Source organism: Anas acuta, chromosome 1, assembly GCF_963932015.1.
Source record: "Anas acuta chromosome 1, bAnaAcu1.1, whole genome shotgun sequence".
Classification (NCBI taxonomy): domain Eukaryota; kingdom Metazoa; phylum Chordata; class Aves; order Anseriformes; family Anatidae; genus Anas; species Anas acuta.
The window spans coordinates 19,782,989-19,805,384 of record NC_088979.1 but is presented as its reverse complement, the minus strand read 5'-3'; the positions used below and the strand labels follow the sequence as shown (position 1 = coordinate 19,805,384).

The window sequence follows — 22,396 nt, the reverse complement described above, 5'->3', positions numbered from 1 at the left end:
TCTTAAGGGCACAGGCAATGGGCTGTGTCTGTCTGACACTTTTTAATACTTAAGATTTCCCCACCGCCACCAGCACAGGATTTTTTTGTGACATAGGATTCCACTTCCAAAATAAAATTTCCCTATTTGGGACAGAGGCTGGAAGGAATTCTGTGAATGAGGAAGTACTTTAATATTTCTTCTCCTCATTACCCAGATCTTCATTATTTGCTGTCTGGTGTATTCTGGTGGCAAAATCTTCCTGCTGCCTGTTTCAACAATCTTTAGCAAAGGTAATTTGCCCCAGAAATGTTGGTGACATTTTTTCATAACAGCACTGTCTTCAGGCAGCAAAAGCACTTATCACAGATGCATTTCCAAGCAGTCAAGGTCCACAAGAGAATTATGGACACCCGGTGGCCTCTGAAGTTGCCCACAGCTCACTTCAGTTCCTTTGATGTCCTTGCATCTCCTGCTCCCCAGCTTGCATTGGTCATGAGGTAGGACACGTGGACAGGATGGGAAGATGATGGTATCCCACCACTCAGCAAACACCTTCAAGCCAACAGTCTGGTGTACAACCTATTTTCTTCCAAATCTCCCCATTGGTTTGAAAGCTGAATGGAAATATTTTACCTTCCTGGAGACTGTCCTAAATAAGTTAAACTGTGTGATGTCTACAGTGCCCTGCTCCAACTTTCTGCCAAAGGTATAGAAATAATGAAATACTCACTTGGTCAGCAGAAAAAATAAAAAGAACTGTTCTCCAGTGTTTTCATGGAGGATTTAGAAGATTTGAATACATTCATCAATGCTTGCTTAAATAAAGTTTCAACCTTTTGTGGTTTTTGTTTTTGTTTGTTTGTTTACAAAGCTGCATTTTCTTTTAATGCATTGTCCTAATGCATATTAACATTTGTTGAATGATAAATAAAAATAAAATGTTGGATTGAACAAAACTTTTCATATCGTTTCAATCCAGCATTTTGGGGTTTGATGTAGATTACTTATGTCCAACTAGAAAAAGAAAAAGAAGGAAAGAAGGAAAGAAGGAAAGAAGGAAGGAAGGAAGGAAGGAAGGAAGGAAGGAAGGAAGGAAGGGAGGGAGGGAGGGAGGGAGGGAGGGAGGGAGGGAGGGAGAAAAGGAGGAAGGAAGATTTTCTTCTTGTCATATGTTCAGCCAAACTCTTTTTTTTCTTTTTTCTTTTTTCTTTTTTTCTTTTTTTTTTTTCTTTTTTTTCTCTTTTTTCTTTTTTTTTTCCTTTTTTTTTTTTTTTTTTTTTTGAGTTACTTAATTAATTTATTTCTTAGTTCTGGTGCTGAATTAAAATCTCCTATCTTCTATACAGGTCTCATAGGCTACACCAAAACTGAAAGGCCCCAGGATTGAGTCTGATTTCATTGTGCAGCTGCATCCTGGCCCATGTTGGCACATTAACACCTCTCTTCCCTAAACCTGCTGAATCCAAGGCAGGACCCTGGTGAAACCCCACAGTAGTTCCCAGCTGGCTGTGCCAGACTGGGGGACCTGGCAGCCCTGAGGCCATGGTCCCATACCTACATCCAGCTGAGGGCTGTGATGCTCCAGAAATTCAAGACTTTTCTTGGTGGACTGTAAACCCAAATTTAGGTCACTAGGCCTGATCTCCTGCCTCTGCAGAGGAAGCAGAAGTGCAGGGGGACCCAAGGACTTATGCTGGAGTTACAGTCCAGAGAGCTCCTGCTTGGAAAAAAATGCAACTGAGAAAGAGAGGGAGAAAGTGGAAAGAAGAGTGTTTTTTTTGTTCCAGTTTGGACCAACATCTTCCCCTCCTCCCCTCCACTTCTTTTTAAATGTAATTTCCCATGAGTCAGAAAAGCATGGTTTTGACAGCACAGCTTTCTACATAACAAATTTATTATTTCAGCTGATGTGATATGTCATAACAAACAAATTAAAATATATTAATGCTTGACAAAACATAATACCATTAGCTAGAAATATTCTCCAAATTAGAATTTATTTTTAACAGTTTATCATTCCTGAATGACACTAAATCAATTGCATTCCATTAGTATCATTTTAAAAATATTTTTATGACAGCAGCATCAAGCCAAAGTGAAGAGCAAGGTGAAAAGCAAGGAGTATAAATCACCTCTGCTCCAAAGAGTTTAAAAAAGGAATTGAGGACAGTAGGAAGAGGAGTAGCTGAAATATATGATGAAGAAGCTGGAAGATGTAAAGAGGTCCATGGCACGGTATAGATAAGGTGGGAGGAAAACCATAACAGATTTATTCCCCCCATGTATCCAGAGCTGTGTTTGCTCCTGGGGACTGGAGCTTTGCTGCTCAATATTGAGGTAATTCATGGGCAGGTTTAAAGGCACATTTCTCCCCAATACCTCTTTCCCAAGACTAGTGATTCATTTCAAACTGGCCACCACCGTGGAGATTATTTATGGTGTGGTTACAGGAGGACATTCCTTTTTACCAGTAAGTCTCAGAAGTTGAGTGAAACCCACCAAACTTGAACAATAGTCAGGGGTTGACCCTAGAGAGAGACAGCAGAGGGAAATATTCAGAGTCACTGCAGTAATGAATGGACAGCCATTAATTTGAAACAAACCACAATGTTTCTTTTACTCAGCATAGGCAATGAAATAATGAAAGGAACCCACAAGCTTTCAAAACGGCAGCATTAGCTGGATTTCCACTGCCATAAGATCAAAGCAGGGGGATTTGTTAGTTGTAGTCAAACAATATCAGACAATGAAAGTCACCGCCAGCCTAGGAGAACCCAAGCAGACCCTCACCCCACCTTTACCTCCCTGTGACTGCCCTCCAACACACTCAGACACACACAAGGTTTTTATTTACATTATCTTCTGTTGTTCAGTGATCATTAGACAGAGTAGACTCCATGGCATCCCTTTCTATTACCAGGACTCCGTGCTTTTCCTTCATTGTTTGCTCAACGAAGAAAAAATGAGCAGCAGGGAATCTGGGGGAAATCTCTGCAACTCTCACTTCTGCAGTACCTTCAGGAACAATCTGAAACCTGAGTTTTTTGAAGCACCTGTGGTTTGTCCTGCACCATTTCTATCTTCAGTTGGAATTTATGTCTGATGATCAATATTTAACCACAGTAGGCCAGGGATTTCCACCTTAAAACTCTGAGAGACGTGATTTGGAAAAAAAAAAAAATCAGAGACTTCCTCCTTACAATCAGGATCCTTTGGGAATTTGCATCTGAACACATAAATACAGAAGACACATAATTAATTAGTCTTAATTTTGACAGTCATTACCACCACAATACTGATTTCCCAAATATAAGTGACCCCAAGTCACAACTGTCCAAGTGCTTCTCACTTTCAGGTTTCAAGCAGAAAAATTAAATTGGTGATTTTGGATAATTATGAAAACATATTATTTACATTGCATTTAGGTCTGCCCATGGCTCCTCAGTTTCAGTCTCACTCAGCCACTTCCATTTTCTTTTTCACATCTTCCACCTTCTTCAGATTAGTTTTCTTTCTGATATTTTCTGTTCTGATACTTTATCACTGAAGTCCCATCCATCTACCTGCCCATATTCCATGAACAAACCTATGGCCTCCTGTTATTGGAGACAGCCTGTTATAGGAGACAGCCCCAGCAGTCCCAGGTGGCACACAGTGATTGTGTCAGAAGGTTTGCACATCACAATTTCCCCATAATGGAGTCAGAGGATGTTGGAATTAATTCACTATTTCATAATTACTGTTCAAAATATAAAATTAAGGTGAGTGACATCACCTTCAGAAAGCCACAAGAGTCAGTCCTTCACTTCCCTGGACCTGAGGCAAAATATCACAAAAAGAGATGGGGACCTGACAGTCTTGTAACTAGTATGAACATTACAGATTGTTTCCAAAAGACCAGAAGAAAGAGAGGGAAAGGAAAGGAAAGGAAAGGAAAAGGAAAAGGAAAGGAAAGGAAAGGAAAGGAAAGGAAAGGAAAGGAAAGGAAAGAAAGGAAAGGAAAGGAAAGGAAAGGAAAGGAAAAGGAAAGGAAAGGAAAGGAAAGGAAAGGAAAGGAAAGAAAGAAAGGAAAGGAAAGGAAAGGAAAGGAAAGGAAAGGAAAGGAAAGGAAAGGAAAGGAAAGGAAAAGGAAAGGAAAGGAAAGGAAAGGAAAGGAAAGGAAAGGAAAGGAAAGGAAAGGAAAGGAAAGGAAAGGAAAGGAAAAGGAAAGGAAAGGAAAGGAAAGGAAAGGAAAGGAAAGGAAAGGAAAGGAAGGAAAGAAAGAAAAGAAAAGAAAAGAAAAGAAAAGAAAAGAAAAGAAAGAAAGAAAAGAAAAGAAAAGAAAAGAAAAGAAAAGAAAAGAAAAGAAAAGAAAAGAAAAGAAAAGAAAAGAAAAAGAAGAACTATACGTTTTAAATAATTTTTAAGCCAGAAAGATTAATGTCTACTTTCATCATCATTTTATGCGACAATACAAGATGAATCCCTTACGTTCAAACTACCTTAATTTTTTTCACTGTAGGCAAATGCAAACTTCAGACTTTGCAGTGAGAGAGTTTGAGTCCCACAGGGCCAGAGCCCAGCAGCTTCAAAGTCCTTGTGAGAAAGGCAAAAAGAAACAATACCTTGTCAACTGCTCCAGAGCAATCTTTCTAGAGTATCACCTGGTGAATACAGTAAAATCTAAATCAGGCAGAGAAAAAAGATGTGCATTCGGAGTCCAAAAATGTCACCACTTCAGTGGAATTAAAAAAGGCAAGGAGGAATGGAAGATATGTGATTCATTTCACATGGGCATAAAGGACAGAATGAAAGTGCAAGTTTTCAGATTCCAGAGAACAAGCAAATATTTATCTAGCAAAGTAGATACAGAAAGAGGACAGGGATGTACAGGTGTCCAGAAACCATCCAAACTGCTGCACCATTTGAGCTGATTATGAATGGTTGGTATGAAAAACCCTAAAAGGCATTGTAAAATATATTGAGACCACAATGTTATACCATAGCACATAGCCAAGTTAAGCAAAGAGAAAATAAACCCCCCAAATTTATATTGAAGATACGTGCTACTCTGCCAAATATTGTAGTTCTATGAAAAACAAAACTGGAGAATAATATATTTATTTTCAACTAATTAGTGACCTATTTTTTATACGTTGTTTTGACCCTGGTAAATGAAGAATACTGAGTGGGAACCACAGACCTGTGCAAGGTAGGTTGTTGATGTGTGTAGCACGAAGTGTTGCTGGATTGTTTCTTTGGTTATTTTTTGCAATTGTTTCCCTTTTATATAACAGAATCTTTCTGAAGAGAAGTTGCACACTTGCATTATCTGGACAGTGCTGCAAATTCCCAGAAGGAATTTACTGTTGCTGTAGCAAATGTAACATCTGCCATGCGTGGATCCATTAAATCAGTTCCTTCAAAAACATCACTGCCAGATGAATGTATTTTATGATTACAAAGCGGAAGAGCAAACTATTTTATGTGGCCACTAATTGTCAGTGGTTTCCTTATGTTTCCCAGACATTCTCAAAGATAGTGGGAAATGGTTTCTTCAGAACATATGGACGTTTCTGAATTTTTAATTTGTCATTCCTTTCACTTTGGGAAGAATAACCACGATCTCAAAAAACTTCATGAAATGAAAATTCACAGAAAAATAATCTTCAAAGAAACTTAAAAAACTATTTATGGGCTTATTGTTTCTTCAGTAATTTCACAATATTCAAGTTTTTTTGTTGAGACCATTTAAATAGCAGTATACATAATTTTCTCTGTAGGTAACATTTTGGAATAAAAGGTTGTTTCAAACATTAGATTTTAGTTATTTATTTATTTGCTTTAAAATGTCAGAATGAAACATTTAGATAATTAAAAACAAGAACAAAACATAACATTTGTTCTGCTATAAAACACAGAAATTTCCATGCATTGTTTTATTTTTGATGAATTGGTATTTTCACTTAAAGAGTGCATAGCCTCAGAATTACCACTCATCCTTACACTAAGTTGAACCTATCATTGTACCACTGCCAGGAAAACAGTTCAAGGTGCTGTCAGCATCCTTTTGTCCCAATGTGCCATATAAAGGACAAATCATTTTCTCTTATTCTCTACCTTGCAAATCTTTTTATAATCACATTGCAATTTCTGCAGCAGGAGAGATCTCCTGGGACTTCCAAGAACCACACAGATAGCTTTAAGGTATAAGCAAGCAAACAGCAAACACTGAATTGAATTTGTGTGTATCTGCAAGTAGTTTGTTTTAAAGGACATTATGCCTTTGCATCACAGATGCAGATGCTGTGAATACACACAAAGAGGTCAACCAAGGTCATTGACACAAACTTCTAAGCCTACAGCATCCCCATAAATGGGGTGAGCTGTTGTACAGTTATATCACCAGAGAAATACCCAAACCTTGCCTTGAGAAATCTGTGCCAAAATCCTATACCCACATAAAGGCTTTCTAGTCTTCACCAGTTGCTGCTCTCTCATGATCTATCCTCTACACTCCCTTCTCTCTCCCTTTCCTGTAAAGTCACTGAATCCCCAGCCACAGTGCTAAGCAAAAGGGCTGCTGCAGGAGGATGAGCCATGAGCAATGACCAGGAGAGGCCTGATGAGCTGAAGTTGGAATGCTGAGCCACAGTCCCTTGCTATGACCTCCTGCTCTGCTCTGCTTTCTTCTTGAGGTTGAGTGTGTCCTGACAGCGGAGTCATGAAGTTGCAGACCACTCTGACTAGCTGCTATAATTCATCCTTTGTAGGTTCTGTAATATGTGGCTGAGGTCATGGCATTCACTGACAACCAAGTCATAAGACCCTAATGAGTTTTGATTTGAAACCCTGTGAAAAGTAGGAGAGCTGAGCTGATGTGCTGGTGCCAGCCAGGGTTGCCCAGAGGAGGTACGTCTGGCCTTACCTAAGTGTTGATATCTTCCTGCCTGTTGCTGCAGCCCACCAAAGAAGGCAGGACTATCTGAAACCCCAGCACTCAGAACACTGGGTTGAGGTCTTACAGCAAACCAGGGATTTAAACAGTATTAGTGGTGCTTTGAAAGAGCTTAACACCTGAGAGGAAACCCAAATTATTCCAGTTTTATAGTTGGGAAGGGAAATATGCCTTCACTAGGCCTGCTGCGTGGTTTTCTTTCCCCTTCAGTTTCATTTCCATGCTGTTTCAGCCTCAAGCCATGGTAGTTCATTCAATACTGGCAGATTTCCCGACTTGTTGCCCCGTTAAGGTCTGCACCATCTTGGTGGTAGCAGGAGTAGTGGATCTTCATCTCAGTGCTCTGGTCCTTGTTTCTTGACCAGCTTATCTCATTGCCTTAAATGTGTGAAGCAGGGCATGAAGGGTCTGGTAGAAGCGTTGGTGTTCCCTGTCACTACATGCTGTATGTGATCCCCTTCTATACACTCAGGTAGTTGCACCAAAGTAGCAGTATTTCATGCTGAGCCTTCCTCTCACCTTCCTCCCTGCTTGCAGCCAGGCAGCCTCCTTGTCTCCTTCTTCCATAACTTTCCAGCTCACCCTCCTACAGCATTATACACTTTCCAAGTCAGTAACCTGCCATATTTCTTTCTCCTACCTGCAAATCCCTGTTCTTCTATCTCTTACTCATCTAGGTTGTTGCTACACCAAAGCCTAGAGTCAGCAAAAGGTCAGTTTATTTTTATGAATGTTTGCATTAAACACGACCTGCCCAAACACAGTCTCTTCTTAGTGAGGCTAACAAAACAAAACATATCCAGTGCTTGTGGGCCAAGTCATTTTGAAGATAAGACAAGACAAAAAGAGCTAAGAAGATGTCACAGAAGCAAAGGGTGGAATGTTTTGACACACCAAGCATTTAGCTCTGATAGATCAGACATGGGGAAAAGCTCTGTTGCACGGTAATGCAATGTGGACAAAACAAAATTCAGAAAATGGGGCTCATGTGGGAGGATGGCTTGAGGTATAGGGATGAAAGTAGGGATCCTGAGTGAAAGCCAGGATCAAGTCCAGCTATGGAGCAGCTACTGCTGTTTCATAAAACTGTAGGTTTTGGCATCAAAAACTATTGTATGAGGGGGACTAAATGGATCACCACATGGAGTAACTAAGAAAACATGTGTTTTTATTTTCAAAGAACAGCTGAGATTGGATCAGCTGGTTGTGATAAAGGAGGCTTCAGTGTTTCTGAACTGATATATAGGGAAGGATTATGGGGTGCTCCAAAAGACAATGGAAAAGCAATTCCAAAATAACTTAGCAATTCTAAGTTCCTTTGGTATTTGCTGTAATAATATTTGTTACTGGAAATTTATTTGGTACAAAATGTAAATGTTATCTATCATGTTTCCTTTGGTATTCAACATTGTAAAATTAATTTGCTTTTTTTTTTTTTTTTTTTTTTCCCCTGTAAACTGTAATGCTTCTGAGCAGTGAGAACACCGTGAAACAGAAGGATTAAGAGCTCACTGGGTGCACATCACGTTTTGTGCTGTCACAGTTATATCTCCAGGCTATCATGACTGTATTAATATATTAGGAAAAGGGAGGGCTGTCAGGGTGACCTCAGAAGGATCTAAGCCCACTCTTACCAGATTGTTCAAATTTTAATTTACAGTCCAAATCTAGAGAGCTTGCAGTTTTGTGTGATAATATGTAGGTTTTGTTTTTGTGTGATAGTCATTCTGAGAGGAGAAAAATTTGCTTTCCTGAGCTGGGATAAATCTGTTTTATTATGCTATAGTTACCTTTTTAGATTACATCCAGTGTGCTCTCTTTCCTGCTTTCTTCCTAAATTCTCTCTCTCTTCTCCTCTTTTCCTTCCATACAGTCCTCTTTTGGGCACTAAATTACTGAGCAATAATCCAGTTTTTAGAGGACTAATCTATAAATTAGGGATGTGTATTAGGATGTCAAATGAGTACACGACGGGTACTTGCACTTAAAAATTTGAAGAATTTTTGCTCTGATCTAGCTTTCCAAAAACACTGCCTACTTGTGTTTTCTAGTCTCTTGGAAAAAAAAAAAAAAAAAAAAAAAAAAAAAAGCACACAAAACAACAATAACAAAAACAAACAATAAAAAATGTATCTTGATGTATCACTGGAAAACCATGTAAAATTGTGCTTATCACATCCTCCAAGAACAATTTTTCTGCAATGTAGGATCTTTCTCTTCTCTTTCTTAGGAATACAGTTTTCATTGTTTTAAACACCCAATCTTGAAAGAGGGAACCTCTCAAAAGGGCATTTCTTCAAGACTCATCTTTAAACACCATTATGGATCTCACCAACTCTTTGCTTCTCAGGATCCCTTGCTTGCGTCTTGCTATGTCCCTGCCATAAGTGCATCCCCGAAATTGAAGGTTTCAGTGGGTCTCCACCTGAGGCACCACGGGCACTGAGCATGCCAAAGTGTACAGCTAGAATGATCAACCTCTGAAAAAGGACCACAGAAATCCTGAAGTAAACAACAAACAAACAAACACAGATATCTGTATTACCTTCAGAGATGTACGCTCTTACACCATAAAATGGTTCTAATTACATGTGATATCACTCTTGAAAAATCCTTTCTGTCTAGTCTTTTTTTATGATGCTTAGAAGAATTGTCTGCTGGCACCATCTGTTTTATTGCAGGTGATTTGGGCTTTATTTCTACTGAAATGGAAATGCTTCACTTGCTTCTTTATCATCACGATCTATTTATTTTTTCTCAAATATGATAGGTTGCTAGGAAGGTGATATTAAAGCAGAGAAAACAATCTTGAATCAGGTCAGGAGAATATATACATTAAAAAAAAAAAAAAAAAAAAAAAAAAAGCCTTTGTTGGAGCCTTTTTGAGAGCGAGATTCTGCCTGACCTTCAAAAAACATCCCAAACTTTGAAACTATGGGAGTCTGCATCTACACAAAAAAGCCTCCATCCCGGTCTGGCACACAGTAACAGACTGCATAGTCTCATGCTCTCTGTGTACCACACCCAATGGATGGGAACTAAAAATCAGAAAATACCAGATAAAATAGAAGGTGAAGATGAATTTTTAGACTCCATGCAAACACAGAAAAAAAAATAAAAATCAGAAAATATAATTGGATACCAGAATCACAGAATCACAGAATTTCTAGGTTGGAAGAGACCTCAAGATCATCAAATCCAACCTCTGACCTAACGCTAACAGTCCCCACTAAACCATATCCCTAAGCTCTACATCTAAACGTCTTTTAAAGACTTCCAGGGATGGTGACTCCACCACCTCCCTGGGCAGCCTGTTCCAGTGTCTAACAACCCTTTCAGTAAAGAAGTTCTTCCTAACATCTAACCTAAAACTCCCCTGGCGCAACTTAAGCCCATTCCCCCTCGTCCTGTCACCAGGCACCTGGGAGAACAGGCCAACCCCCACCTCACTACAGCCTCCAATAAGGTATCTTCTCCAGGCTGAACAAGCCCAGCTCCCTCAGCCGCTCCTCGTAGGACTTGTTCTCCAGGCCCCTCACCAGCTTTGTCGCCCTTCTTTGGACCTGCTCAAGCACCTCGATGTCCTTCTTGTAGCGAGGGGCCCAAAACTGAACACAGTACTCGAGGTGCGGCCTCACCAGAGCCGAGTACAGGGGGACGATCACCTCCCTAGCCCTGCTGGTCACAGTGTTTCTGATACAAGCCAGGATGCCGTTGGCCTTCTTGGCCACCTGAGCACACTGCTGGCTCATATTCAGCCGACTGTCCACCATCACTCCCAGGTCCTTCTCTGCCTGGCAGCTCTCCAACCACTCATCTCCCAGCCTGTAGCTCTGCTTGGGGTTATTGCGCCCCAGGTGCAGGACCCGGCACTTGGCCTTGTTGAACTTCATGCAGTTAACTAAGCTTACTAAGTGTCTTATTATGACATTAGAAATGGGGCTCTGTTCACCTGGAGGCATGATGAGGAGAGGAGAGGAGAGGAGAGGAGAGGAGAGGAGAGGAGAGGAGAGGAGAGGAGAGGAGAGGAGAGGAGAGGAGAGGAGAGGAGAGGAGAGGAGAGGAGAGGAGAGGAGAGGAGAGGAGAGGAGAGGAGAGGAGAGGAGAGGAGAGGAGAGGAGAGGAGAGGAGAGGAGAGGAGAGGAGAGGAGAGGAGAGGAGAGGAGAGGAGAGGAGAGGAGAGGAGAGGAGAGGAGAGGAGAGGAGAGGAGAGGAGAGGAGAGGAGAGGAGAGGAGAGGAGAGGAGAGGAGAGGAGAGGAGAGGAGAGGAGAGGAGAGGAGAGGAGAGGAGAGGAGAGGAGAGGAGAGGAGAGGAGAAAAAATCACAAGAAGAAATAATCTTTGTTGCTTTATCAGTGAAATGCAGTTGAAGAACTCACTGTTTGCAGTAGCTAAATATTTGGATTTTACAAGATCTACAGGAAATGAAACAAGTCATCTGAAAAGATTAACTATCCATTTTCTAGGGTTGATGAGTTGACAGCTCCACAGTGTTTCACAGATCAGGTTAGAGGCAGCACAATAGTACCTTATTGAGGAGGAAGTACCACCAGCTAATGAGGGAAAATTGAAAAGTTGCGATAGTATGTCACAAAGGAGGATTCTGTTAGATGTTCCTCTTAATACAAACAAATGCACCTGCAACCGGCCCAGGAATTTAAGCAGGATTCCCCCTCCTCCTTCACCTCCTTAACAGCAACTGGAATGGATTGAAAAGGTATATTTACAGAAATCAGAAAACAAGGCTGGCTTGTAATATAATAACAGTTCAACTTTTAAAGGGGGGGAAAAAAAAAAAAAAAGATGAAATAAAAAGATGAAAAAAAAAGATGAAAAAAAAAAAGATAAAGAAAAAAGAGAGGGTCAAGTAAAATCTGACTTAGAGCAGTCCCTTAAGATGCAATCCATAAAACTATGTCTTTTAGGAAAACAAAACAAACAAAAATTGAGAATAGAGGCCTTGCAATTTCAGCAGTGTCCAGCTGCTGCCTGTTTTGAACCACTCTTCAGGTTCTGGTGGGGTGCACAGTGGGAATCAACTTACAACACCAAGACTATGGTGAATAGAAAGATTAAATAAAGGTTCCCTGAATAACAACTTTCTACAAGAATGGCTATTTTGTAAAGCTTAAGCTTATAAATCCTATTTAAAGACTTATTTTTGTCTCTAAATACTTATATGCCAGTAGTTAAGGAAAGTCAGTGGTTTCTAAGATCAGGGTTGTATTTGCAGTTCATGAATTTGTGTTTTCTTTCCTTAAGATGCTGACTCCATAGCTGATGATCAGCAGGCAGCCCTGGAGGTCACACAGTGATTTACTGTGTAAACATGAGCTTTTGTGGAATCAGTGTTAGGGCTTGAACCTTTCCTAAGACGTTTTTATTCCTTGTTTGTCAATAGAGAAGCAGCAAAAAACAACAAAACTGTGATTACTTTTTTTAAGCATTCATAGCTCTGAGGCTAATAGAAAAAAAAAAAAAAGTTTCATTTCAGGAGAAGAAATCAGGCAGAGTAAGAAAGCCAGAGTCCCTTCTCTCTCCAGAAGGTTTATATCCACAGCAGTTCTCAATCCAGTATGGTTCTTGCGAGCTTGGAGAAAATTTGCCTAAAATCAGACTAATTTGTGATGTTTCTACCTTTCTAAATGTTTCTCATTTTGCATATTGTTTCTCATTTGGAGTCCCAGCCTGGTTGTGAACATCAAGTAAGTGGCTTTTCACTGTCACACAGAATTTCTGCAATGAGGTGGTCTCCACAATGACCAAATGTGCCTGAAAGCTGCAAAGGGTAAAACAGTGATCGCAGCACCTATGTGCAGAATAACTTCCTGCAAGCAAGCTTGCTGCTAAAATTTGCCTGGACAGATATAAATGGAAAGGATAACAAAAGAGCACAGTGATGTTGCTTGGAGTTCCCCACTTGGAGTGCTGAATCCAGATCTAGGGGGCCCTTAGCACTAGAAGGACATAGACCTGTTACAGGAGGTTCAGAAGAGGGCCATTAGGATAATCAGAAGGGCTGGAGCACCTCTTCTATGAAGAAAGACTGAGAGAGCTGGGGATGTTCAGCCTGAAGAAGAGAAGGCTCTGGGGAGACCTTATTGCAGCTTTTCAGTACTTAAATGGGGCTAATAAAAAAGATGGTGAGCAACCTTTGCTCAGGCAGATAATGATAGGGCAAGGGGAAATGGTTTTAAACTAAAAGAGGGGAAATTTAGATTAGATGTGAGGAGTAAATTCTTCACTGTGAGGGTGATGAGGCACTGGCACAGGTTGCCCAGAGAAGTTGTGGATGCCCCATTGCTGGAGGTGCTCAAGACCAGGTTGGATGGGGTTTTGAGCTAATTGGTCTGGTGGGAGGTGTCCTTGCCCATGGAAGGGGGTTGGAGACAGGTGATCCTTAAGGTCCCTTGCAACCCAAGCCATTCTGTGATTCTGTGATTCACTGAGAAGTGTGGGGGATCAGCAGGCTAATCCCCTTGGTCATCATTTGCTGTAGGAAACATGCCATGCAGAAAGATTTGAACCAAAGAGGACACTCAGACCCAAACACGTATGTGAAGGTTCCTCCCAGACTCTTTGTAGCCCCTGCAAAAACCCTGACTGCAAACCAAGAGCGTGGCACCAGCCAGCCACGACATGTCAGAAATCACACCGAGGTTTCCATAGGGAAGAAAACTATTAACACAGTGTCCCCAGCCTCAGGAACAGGATGGGATACAAATCTCTGAAATGATGATCCTTTTAGTTTCTGCTTGCTGTTTGCGTTCTCTGGTACCAGTCTACAGCAGTAGGCAGAAAATCTGGTGAACTTTGGGATGACACTCTCAGTGCACAGCAACAGTGCAGTGCTGGCTGGCCATTTTAATGATTTATCTCCAAATGTGTTTTTGAGACATGTGCAACATGTCACAGCAAATTACTTTGGTGTGAAGGAGGCTTCAAAATACAGTTCCTTAAATGTCATGGCACTGGTCCAATTTTACTTTATTAAGTTACTCTAGTGTAAAACAGAAGTAAAGCAGTTCTGCTGAGGACTGTAATTGCTCTGCAGTTTAGCAGTGACCTTCCAGCTACAGTGCAGTGGCTGTCAAAAAGACCCTTCACAATTATCCAGGCTCAATTTTCATGTGCAATGCACCATTTCTTTTTTGTTTCAAATTCACCATCACTAAACATGAAGGATAGTTGCTTTTTAGAGTGGAGGAAGTATGTACAAACTTGTTCAAAGAAATGTAAGGATTAAAACCAAATATTGTCATTTCAAGAGCACATTCTCCTGTGGTACATGTTAACATGCCTATTTTAATGGAGAAGAAAAGGGTTTAAATAGCTCTAAGTGACATAACACATCAAAAATGCAATTTTTGAATGCAAGTGGTAATAGACTCACTGCTAAAGTTAACGTCTGTTAGACTTGTTTACTATAGAAATCTGAATATATTTTTCTTCACCCTCTGGCTATAAAGTTAAATTCAGCTGCCAAAATCCAGGGCCATATTTCACAAGGGCCTCAATGTGCCCTGCAGATTTGTGCCTCTAACTCTTTGCGTGCTCCCCTCTTCTGGTGCCAAAGTATTTGTACATTCAAAATTCAGAGTATGAAATGTCATTTTTATGCAGCATGGCACCAATTCAGCAAACCATGTACGTGCATGTTCAAATCTCAGGGGCCTAATTGGGGTTTAATGCACCAAAGCTAGACCAGCTATTTCCAGCAAACGTGGCCACTGAAGCATCTACTGTGTCATTACCATGGTTTTCTATTTTTCACATTTTCATGCAAATATTTTCTGTGAGCACTCTTGGATAGTTCATGGATGGCATCCAGTGGCTGCAATGTGGGGTATTAACTGAGAGAGATTTGGTTCATCAGCAAGCATCTAGATTTTCTGTGCTTAATGAAGCAGCCTTCTAGAACTCAGAGCTTTCACCTATTTCAATTGTAATGCACCAAAAAGCTCAAGGGCTAGAAAAGATGAAAATATTTGAAAGCTGCCTCTGAAATTTTGGCTCTTAACCTATCTCCCTGTGATTTCTCCACTAGGGAAGCAGGAGAACATTTAGGTTCAGTAATTTAGGGCAGAACCGCTGTGGTGATAAATCAGATACTGATCTGAGGGTATGAGGTAAGCCCAATTACAACAGCAACCAAGCTGCCTCCCACTGGTGGCTTTAGGTCAACATTTTGGGCTAATCACCTTAGCTGAGTAAGGGCTCGTAAATCAAGAGCTGCTTGGAAATTGTCTGTTTTTCTCTGTGCATGGCTGAGATGCTCAGGGCAACCCGGCTGCTCTTCAGAGAAGCCTCCCATTGGGGGGTGGAAAGTTCTGTGAGGGATATGGGAACAAGGAACTTTTCACTGGGAAGCAGCACAAGCTACCAGCTCTAACAATATCTTAAAAGGGAGGCCACAGGAATCAACGTTGCTTCTTGCAAACTGCAACTAGACCCTAATGCCAGGGCTTCTCCTTCTTCCTTCCTCTGTAGGACAGTGAAAGATGTCTCTGCAGCCAGAAAAAACATGATAGAGAAAAGCTAATACTACTAGAAATCCCTTCACACTCTTCTGCTGTGCACAGTACAATAAGCTTTCAAGACATCTGCCACATCCAGGTTTCCCACCACAATGACCATTGTTCTGGTGGCCCTGAAAGCATGGTGAGGAGGTAGGAACCATAACCCCCAGCTTCGGTGTGGAGGATGCTGGTGGATGCTCCATCCTTCATGGCTGGCTTTGCTCTGCATGGTGGAGGTGCCCAGCAGTCATTGTCCCTTAGAGCAGGAGCAGCGAGCCAGCAGTGCTCCACAAAGAACCACCAACGTAGTCTTTGCCAGCCTCAGTTTTCACCTTTTGGTTTCTGGTGGGTGGAAGGGAGAGGCCATGCTGCCACATATTCTTTGTGATCATGGGCTGGAGATGGTCCCTGCATTGATGCTGGGGTTGGTCAGTGGAGATGCCCTGAAATAAGGATCATTTCATTCCTCCCTTTACCTTCATTCATAGCCCTTAGGATTCACCATGTCATGAACAAGAAATAGAAAAGATTATTTTTTACAAGCATTTATAATCTTGTTAAGCACACACAAACACAGTCCACTATATAAACATTACAGTTAGGCAGAAGACATGAGGAGTAGTGTAAGATAGTATACTCCCATTTTAAATGCTGTAGGGAGACCTTGTTTGAAGCAGTGTATAACAGACGAGGCAACAGAGATGCAGAGCAGTTTTCACTCTTCAGTGAGTAGGCATTTTATGCTTGGAAAGGGAAAAAGCATATCTCTAAAATGAGCCAGCCTCAGGAGTCTGAGTAAGGGACAGTGCACTATTTTTAACTGTGCAAGAACTGGGACACCCAGTGAAATTACTGAGAACCAGGTTTAAAACAAACACAAGAGATTTCTTTCTAACACACAGCATAATTCAGCCCAAGGGTTTGTTGCTGTAGGATGCTGTGAAGGCCAAAAATAAAAATGGCTTCAGAAAAGGATTAGTCAAATTTATGGAAGATAGGTCCATTGGTGGCTATTAAAAACAACAGTCCAGATGCAATGTCTGGCATTAGGGAGTCCCTACACTGTTGACTGCCAGGAGCTGGGGGATTATAGGAGGGGAAGGAATGCTGTATACATGCCATATTTCTTTTTCTTTTCCAAAGCATCTGCCACTGCTGAAGACAGGATATTGGGCTAAACAGATGTGTGCTCCCAACTCCCAGCAGTTCCCATGTTCCTCCCAGCACCAGGAACTGGCGTTGCCTCATTGCAAGCTTCTATTTGCTTTCAAGTAAGCTCTTAAGCCACACTCAGCTCACAAGTCTCTGACTACCTGCCAGTCAAGCATTAAGCAACATCATTAACATCTGTCACTAACACTTGGACTTTGGTGAAATGTTTTGGAACACTTTCAGATTTTTTTCTTGTTAACCCCGGAGATTTTTGTCCTGCTCTAGACATCAGCTGTACCCTTGTGTCTCTCAGTAAGCCATTTCTGCCATATTTTCACATTCTCCTGCAAGCTGCAGCTTCCTTACACACCACCTTGACTACTGTCAGAGCAGTCGAAACAGAGGATCGGTGCAAGGCTCTGCAGCTTATACAGGGGTGAAAGCATGAAGATCAGTTCTATCTCTCACTGCTCAACCCTGAAAACCCAACTCTTCTTAGTTCAAATAGTGCAAGTGCTGATTTTCAATGAAGCTATTCTCGAGTTTGAGCTTTCTAGAAATGCAGAGGTAGCAAATAGTCTCAGACTTCTTCAAAACCACTGAATATATTTAATTCTGCAATGGAATAATAATTCTACTTTTAACAGCAACAGTAAAAAGAAGACACACAATAACAATCTCTGATATGTCTGTTTTTATTCTACTAGAGAAACCCAACAAAAAAGCATCCTTAAGGGTATACCAAGGGGATGTTCTGCCCTTCCAAAGTGCCATCCATGCACCTCAGCACTCAAGCCCTGATAACAACATGTAGCAAAGGCTGTAAACGAAAGGGAACATGCCAGTGACAGACTCCACCCTTCAGGTGCAGTGTGTGAAGTTGACTTTGCAGTCATTACAGATGGAAAATGAAGTGAGGGACCTCTGCATGAAGCCTTCAGCCATGGAGGAACAGCTGTTTGGAAATCAGTCTTCTAGCCTGAGAGCAGTATTGTTGCTAGGGGAAATGGTGATAAGGACTGGGTATTTCAGGGCTAATTAGGTCAGGCACAATGTGCTCTAAAGCCACTGTTACAAAGTCAGATGATTCACCCTGTGCTCAGGTCTTGCTCCCTGATGCTCCTGTGCATGAGCGAGACTGGTGCTGCTCAGCTGTGGGCCTTGAAAATGCTGCTCAAGCTTTAGCAGCAACCCACCATATTCAAACCACCACTGTGGGATATTTACAGGTCAAGATGGTCTAGTAAAAATGTTATAATAGTAACAATGTGGAAAGCAGAATGATGCAATCAGCAAAGGGAAGCCAATTCATCACACCTTTCCCAGACGCCTTGTGATGGGCCCACTCGCCCTCAAGAGTTACAGCTTCTCTCCATCCACAGCGAAAGCCTTTGGGTGAATTTAGAAATGTAACATTTAGATGACTACAGCTGGTGAAACAGATGTAATCCTAAGAGCTTAACCTCATTCCCAGTGATGTTAACTGGAGACACTTTGTTGCTCTCAGTAAAATCCAAACTGGGCATGTGCCTGTTATGCAGTTTATCTCCCACTAAATCCACCAATCTTTCCTTTCTCCCCCAAGAAATGGAACCAAGTTAATATAACAATAGTACCCATTGTTCACAGAGTACTAACAACGTGCCCTGCTTGGCTACTGTTCAGATGACAGAATGAGGCTAAGCCAAGCACTTTTCCAAGAAGTTCTGCTGGCAGCCTTTGTGCTGTTTGTTTAAAAATAAATAAATAATTTGAATGTCCCTAGTGATAAACTGAAAAAATAACAATCTCTGCCAAGCAAAAGAAAGACAAAGCTGGTGCAGGAAAATAAATTAGAGATACTTAAAAGAACATTACAAGAAACTGAAAATATATGAATTTAAAATAACTGAAATCATATGATAGCAGAAATACATTATCATGTGTGTAACCACTGCAGTGTTTAATTCTAATTTATGTATATGTCAAAGATATGCCTGAATTCTAAGTGTTCATCACTTGCTGTTTTACAAAGTTTGCGGTAATTGCATCTATTTGTGTTCAGCTAGTACAAATTACAGAGATAGAAGCTTTGAATAATCTGTTTTCACACTTTGGGTATTCCTTCTGGTTTTTCCCACTAGTACTTTTCTATTTCTGCAGAGGGGGAGGTTTGCCATAACACACAGTAGTACTTCTGACACCCGTGCTGAATGACTCATGTGATGACCCACCAAAACCTTTAAAGACTTTCATGAATATCCACACTGGGACACACGATTATCATATCAAGGCAAGCATATTGTATTCGCTGCTGGATGAATATTTCTTCTTTTGGAGAGCTGGATCAGACCTGAGAATGAAAGGTGTAATGTCCAGAGGAATCTGGTCAGACACAAAGGTCAGCCAGTAAAGGAACGTGAGAGACTCAGGGTACACCTGCACTAACACTACAGGGCATTCAAATTTTAGTTTAGTTTAGAAACGTGCTTTAGAAGCAAATCTCCCTTTCCCTTTTTACTGCATTTTGGCCCACCTAATGCAGTCCAGCTGCTACTGGGTGTTTGGTCTATGGAACGAGATTAGCACTACTCCAAAGCAAGTCACCTTAAAGGACTTGTCTTGTAGACTTTGAGTCATCAACACCAACTATTTTTCTCTACAGACCCAGTCCACTGCCTTGCACTGCTTGCTAACATAAACACAGCCTTTCCACACTGAACACTGCAAAAAGTTTGGGTTTGTACTGTATTTTTTGTTAAGCACTGGGGAACTGAGACCTAGTTTTCTCCTAAAATATAAAACCTATGGATAAAGCTATACCTGTTCCAGGAAGAAATCCCAGACAGGTAAGAGTGGCTTGATCTTACCTGAACAAAACCAGCTGTGTTGAAAGAGAGACATTACACAACTATTGTAATCTAGAGCTTTTCTGAGTGCAACCTATCACCTTACTTTTTTTAATCATGATGATATTTACTGAAACTGTATTTTATAGTATACTGCCTTTCATTTTCAGTTATCAGAAGATAGAAATGGGCTTCAGAGCTAAACTGCTGCAATACCTTGAGCCCCGTACCCACCATCTTATAGTGATTTTATCAACATCTCTCCTTTCTGGACAACACCTGCGAAAGACCAACATCTTCCAAGATTCTGCACACAGGCAGGGGCAGTGAGGTTTGCTCTGACCCATGCATCCCAGTACACTAGTAATGCCAAGGCCTGCTGTTCTGGCTGATCCTAGTAACACAGCCTCCCCTGCCGACTGGAGAACTCCCCTGGCACAGCCTTGGCAGAGCTCACCCACCTCCACACCATGGCATGGCTGCAGTTCTGGCATCTTGGCTCCCACCAAGGCATGGCTGATACTTTCCTTCTGCAAAACAAACAGCAACTCTTGAACCTTTTCTGGAATGAATTGAAACAGCAGATAAATAGGAGCTGATGGCAGTAATTTGCTTGGTCTTGTGAATGTCTTGATTATACTACAAGTTAAGGCATAGCCCAGAGCGGAAGCCCTGCACGTGTGTATGGTAAAGTTTCTGGGAAATAACTGCTGGTGTTGCTGACATAAAAACAGCAGATTTCACTCTACCCTAACCGGCATAAAGTGTCCCTTTTTGCTATTGTTCTGCCATGGGCTGGAGGATCTGTCCATCACGTCAGTTCTGGCAGTGACACTTCTTAATGGCTACCCTTCCATGAAAAGAGTAGGATGTTATGTTTCTGCAGCCTGGAAATTCTTTTATCAGTTTTGCCAACAAGTAAAGAAAGAAACTAAAAGATGTTTTGATTCACAGGTCAATTTATTTTCACTAAACAAGAGCACTTAACTTCTTATGTCAGTGTCTTATCAAACAAGTTCCTGTCATTGCAGGTATGTACTAAGGGAAAAAAATGTGTTCAGACAAATCTGCATCAAAAGGTTAAAAAGATCCTAGGAGAGGTATTCTTCCCCACTGCTACAGAGGTTGGCATGAAGTAAAGCAGTTGCTCCCTTTGAAGCTCTGCCAGCAAAAATAGCTCAGAGTAAGAATTTTGGTTTTCATAACAAATACTGAAATGCAAGAGAACTATGCATTGATGAATATACAGTATGGTTCAGTGGGACTAGACAACTCAACCAGAATTTAGCTACAGTATAAACAAAATATCTTCCAAACCACTTTTTTTTTTTTTAAGGTGTCAATTATGTAAAACGATGCCATGATAATAACAATAGAATTCAAAGGCAGATGTGTGTCTTTCAAACCCATCCAGTCTTTAGACTTCCTCAGCTTTAGAAGGGAAAGATCTCACCTGCAAAAACAATGGTGGGGCACAAGAGCCCAGCTTCTCTCAACGACCATCTGCACAGATCATTCATTCTCCTGTTTGCTCTGATCTATCTCTGACTTCCACCTAAGTACCTTTGAAACATTTTTTGTCATTTGTTTTTTATTCAGAGAAAATGAAGAGGGCTGAACAGGTAACTGTTTGACTTTGCTAGTTTATCAAAGCTTTCTAAGCCTCCCAGAAGGTACCAAACACTAATGAGAGAGAAGTTACAGAAATTCTCAAACAGAAAAAGATTATCCTTAACTCTGGGGCAGATGTAGGTAGGAATTTACTGGGGCTTTTTAATCCTGTTGCTGACCTGAAAGGTGCCTTTATAGGTGTCATGAGAGGGATCTGGGTGCAAATTTGTGTCATTTAACTTAATCTGTCCAAATGGCAGTTATTTTGTTTGAGTTTGCATATTTTTTCCCCCTGAAGTTAATGGAAAAATCTGGGCATCTCCAGAAGAGGATTCACCTTCTGTATCCCCTAGACATCTATCTTAAGATGAATTGCACCCTGAAGGTGTGCATCTGTGCTCAGTGACTGCAGAACACACCCCAGACTATACAACCAGAAAAGCAGATTAGTAGGTGACTATTTTTTTGATGGTTTGAAGAATCCAAACCAGTGATCTGGGCACCCCAAAATGCTCCTACAGCACCTTGTGGTTTTCCCTTACCCTTACTCCCCAACTCATCCAAGTGCAACAGTGAAGAGCTGAAGTGGTATCTGTGTCAGGTCTCCTTCCTTGCATGCAGTGTAGCAGAGAAGGAGAGAACTCCTGCTGGGGCTGTGGTTGGTCTCCATGGCACCAGTCAGAGGACATAATCAGAGGTTGCTTTGTATTACAGTAATCATATGATTAACTTATATATTTGCTCACTTGTGGCAGATACAGAGGCTCACAGGCCTGAAGCACCTTTAAAAGCCTAGTCCACACGAAACCACATGCAGTGTGCCAGGCTCCAGTGGGACTGGCTTCAGAGATGCTAAGGGCTGTTTCATATCTTACACTTCCATGGGTGCTCAGGAAAGAGGGAAATGTTCAAGGATTTTCTATTCCCTTCCTCCACAAAATGACCAGTCAAAAAAGTAAGTCAAAAGGTAGACAACTTTATTTATGCTCTTCAGAGCCATCCCTACATCTGCAAAGGGTGTAGGAGACCACGATGCTATGCAGAGAACGGTACATTCCTCCAACAGGGACCTATTGGCCAGCACGAGCTCCTGGTACACGTGGGTATGGCTCTGTCAAGCTCCAGAGAACAGGGCAGTTGGACCTGGATTTCCTCCAGCGCACGTCTCCTAGACATTGAGATGATTTAGCAAGAACATCCCATATCCAAAGATTACAGACCAAACTAAATAAAGTCCCTGTGTGGGTGTACAAAGCACAAAACACTGTAGAAGCAAGAGGTTTCTGCTGCACTTCTCTGTATGGGTGTATGTGTCGTATAAGCCTGTGAGGCTCAGAGCTGCAGGAGAGGGCAGATATATATAGAAC

The 22,396-nt window shown here is 41.4% G+C and overlaps 1 long non-coding RNA gene across 1 annotated transcript in view; it reads left to right on the top strand.

The window, feature by feature from the left end:
• Window positions 1-18,856, top strand: part of LOC137850086 (uncharacterized) — a 42,841-nt gene extending 23,985 nt beyond the window's left edge. Inside the window, exons 2-3 of the long non-coding RNA XR_011092249.1 lie at window positions 16,582-16,709; window positions 18,733-18,856. This is a non-coding gene — a long non-coding RNA (uncharacterized lncRNA). The remainder of the gene's footprint in view (window positions 1-16,581; window positions 16,710-18,732) is intronic.
• The last annotated feature ends 3,540 nt before the right edge of the window (window positions 18,857-22,396 follow it).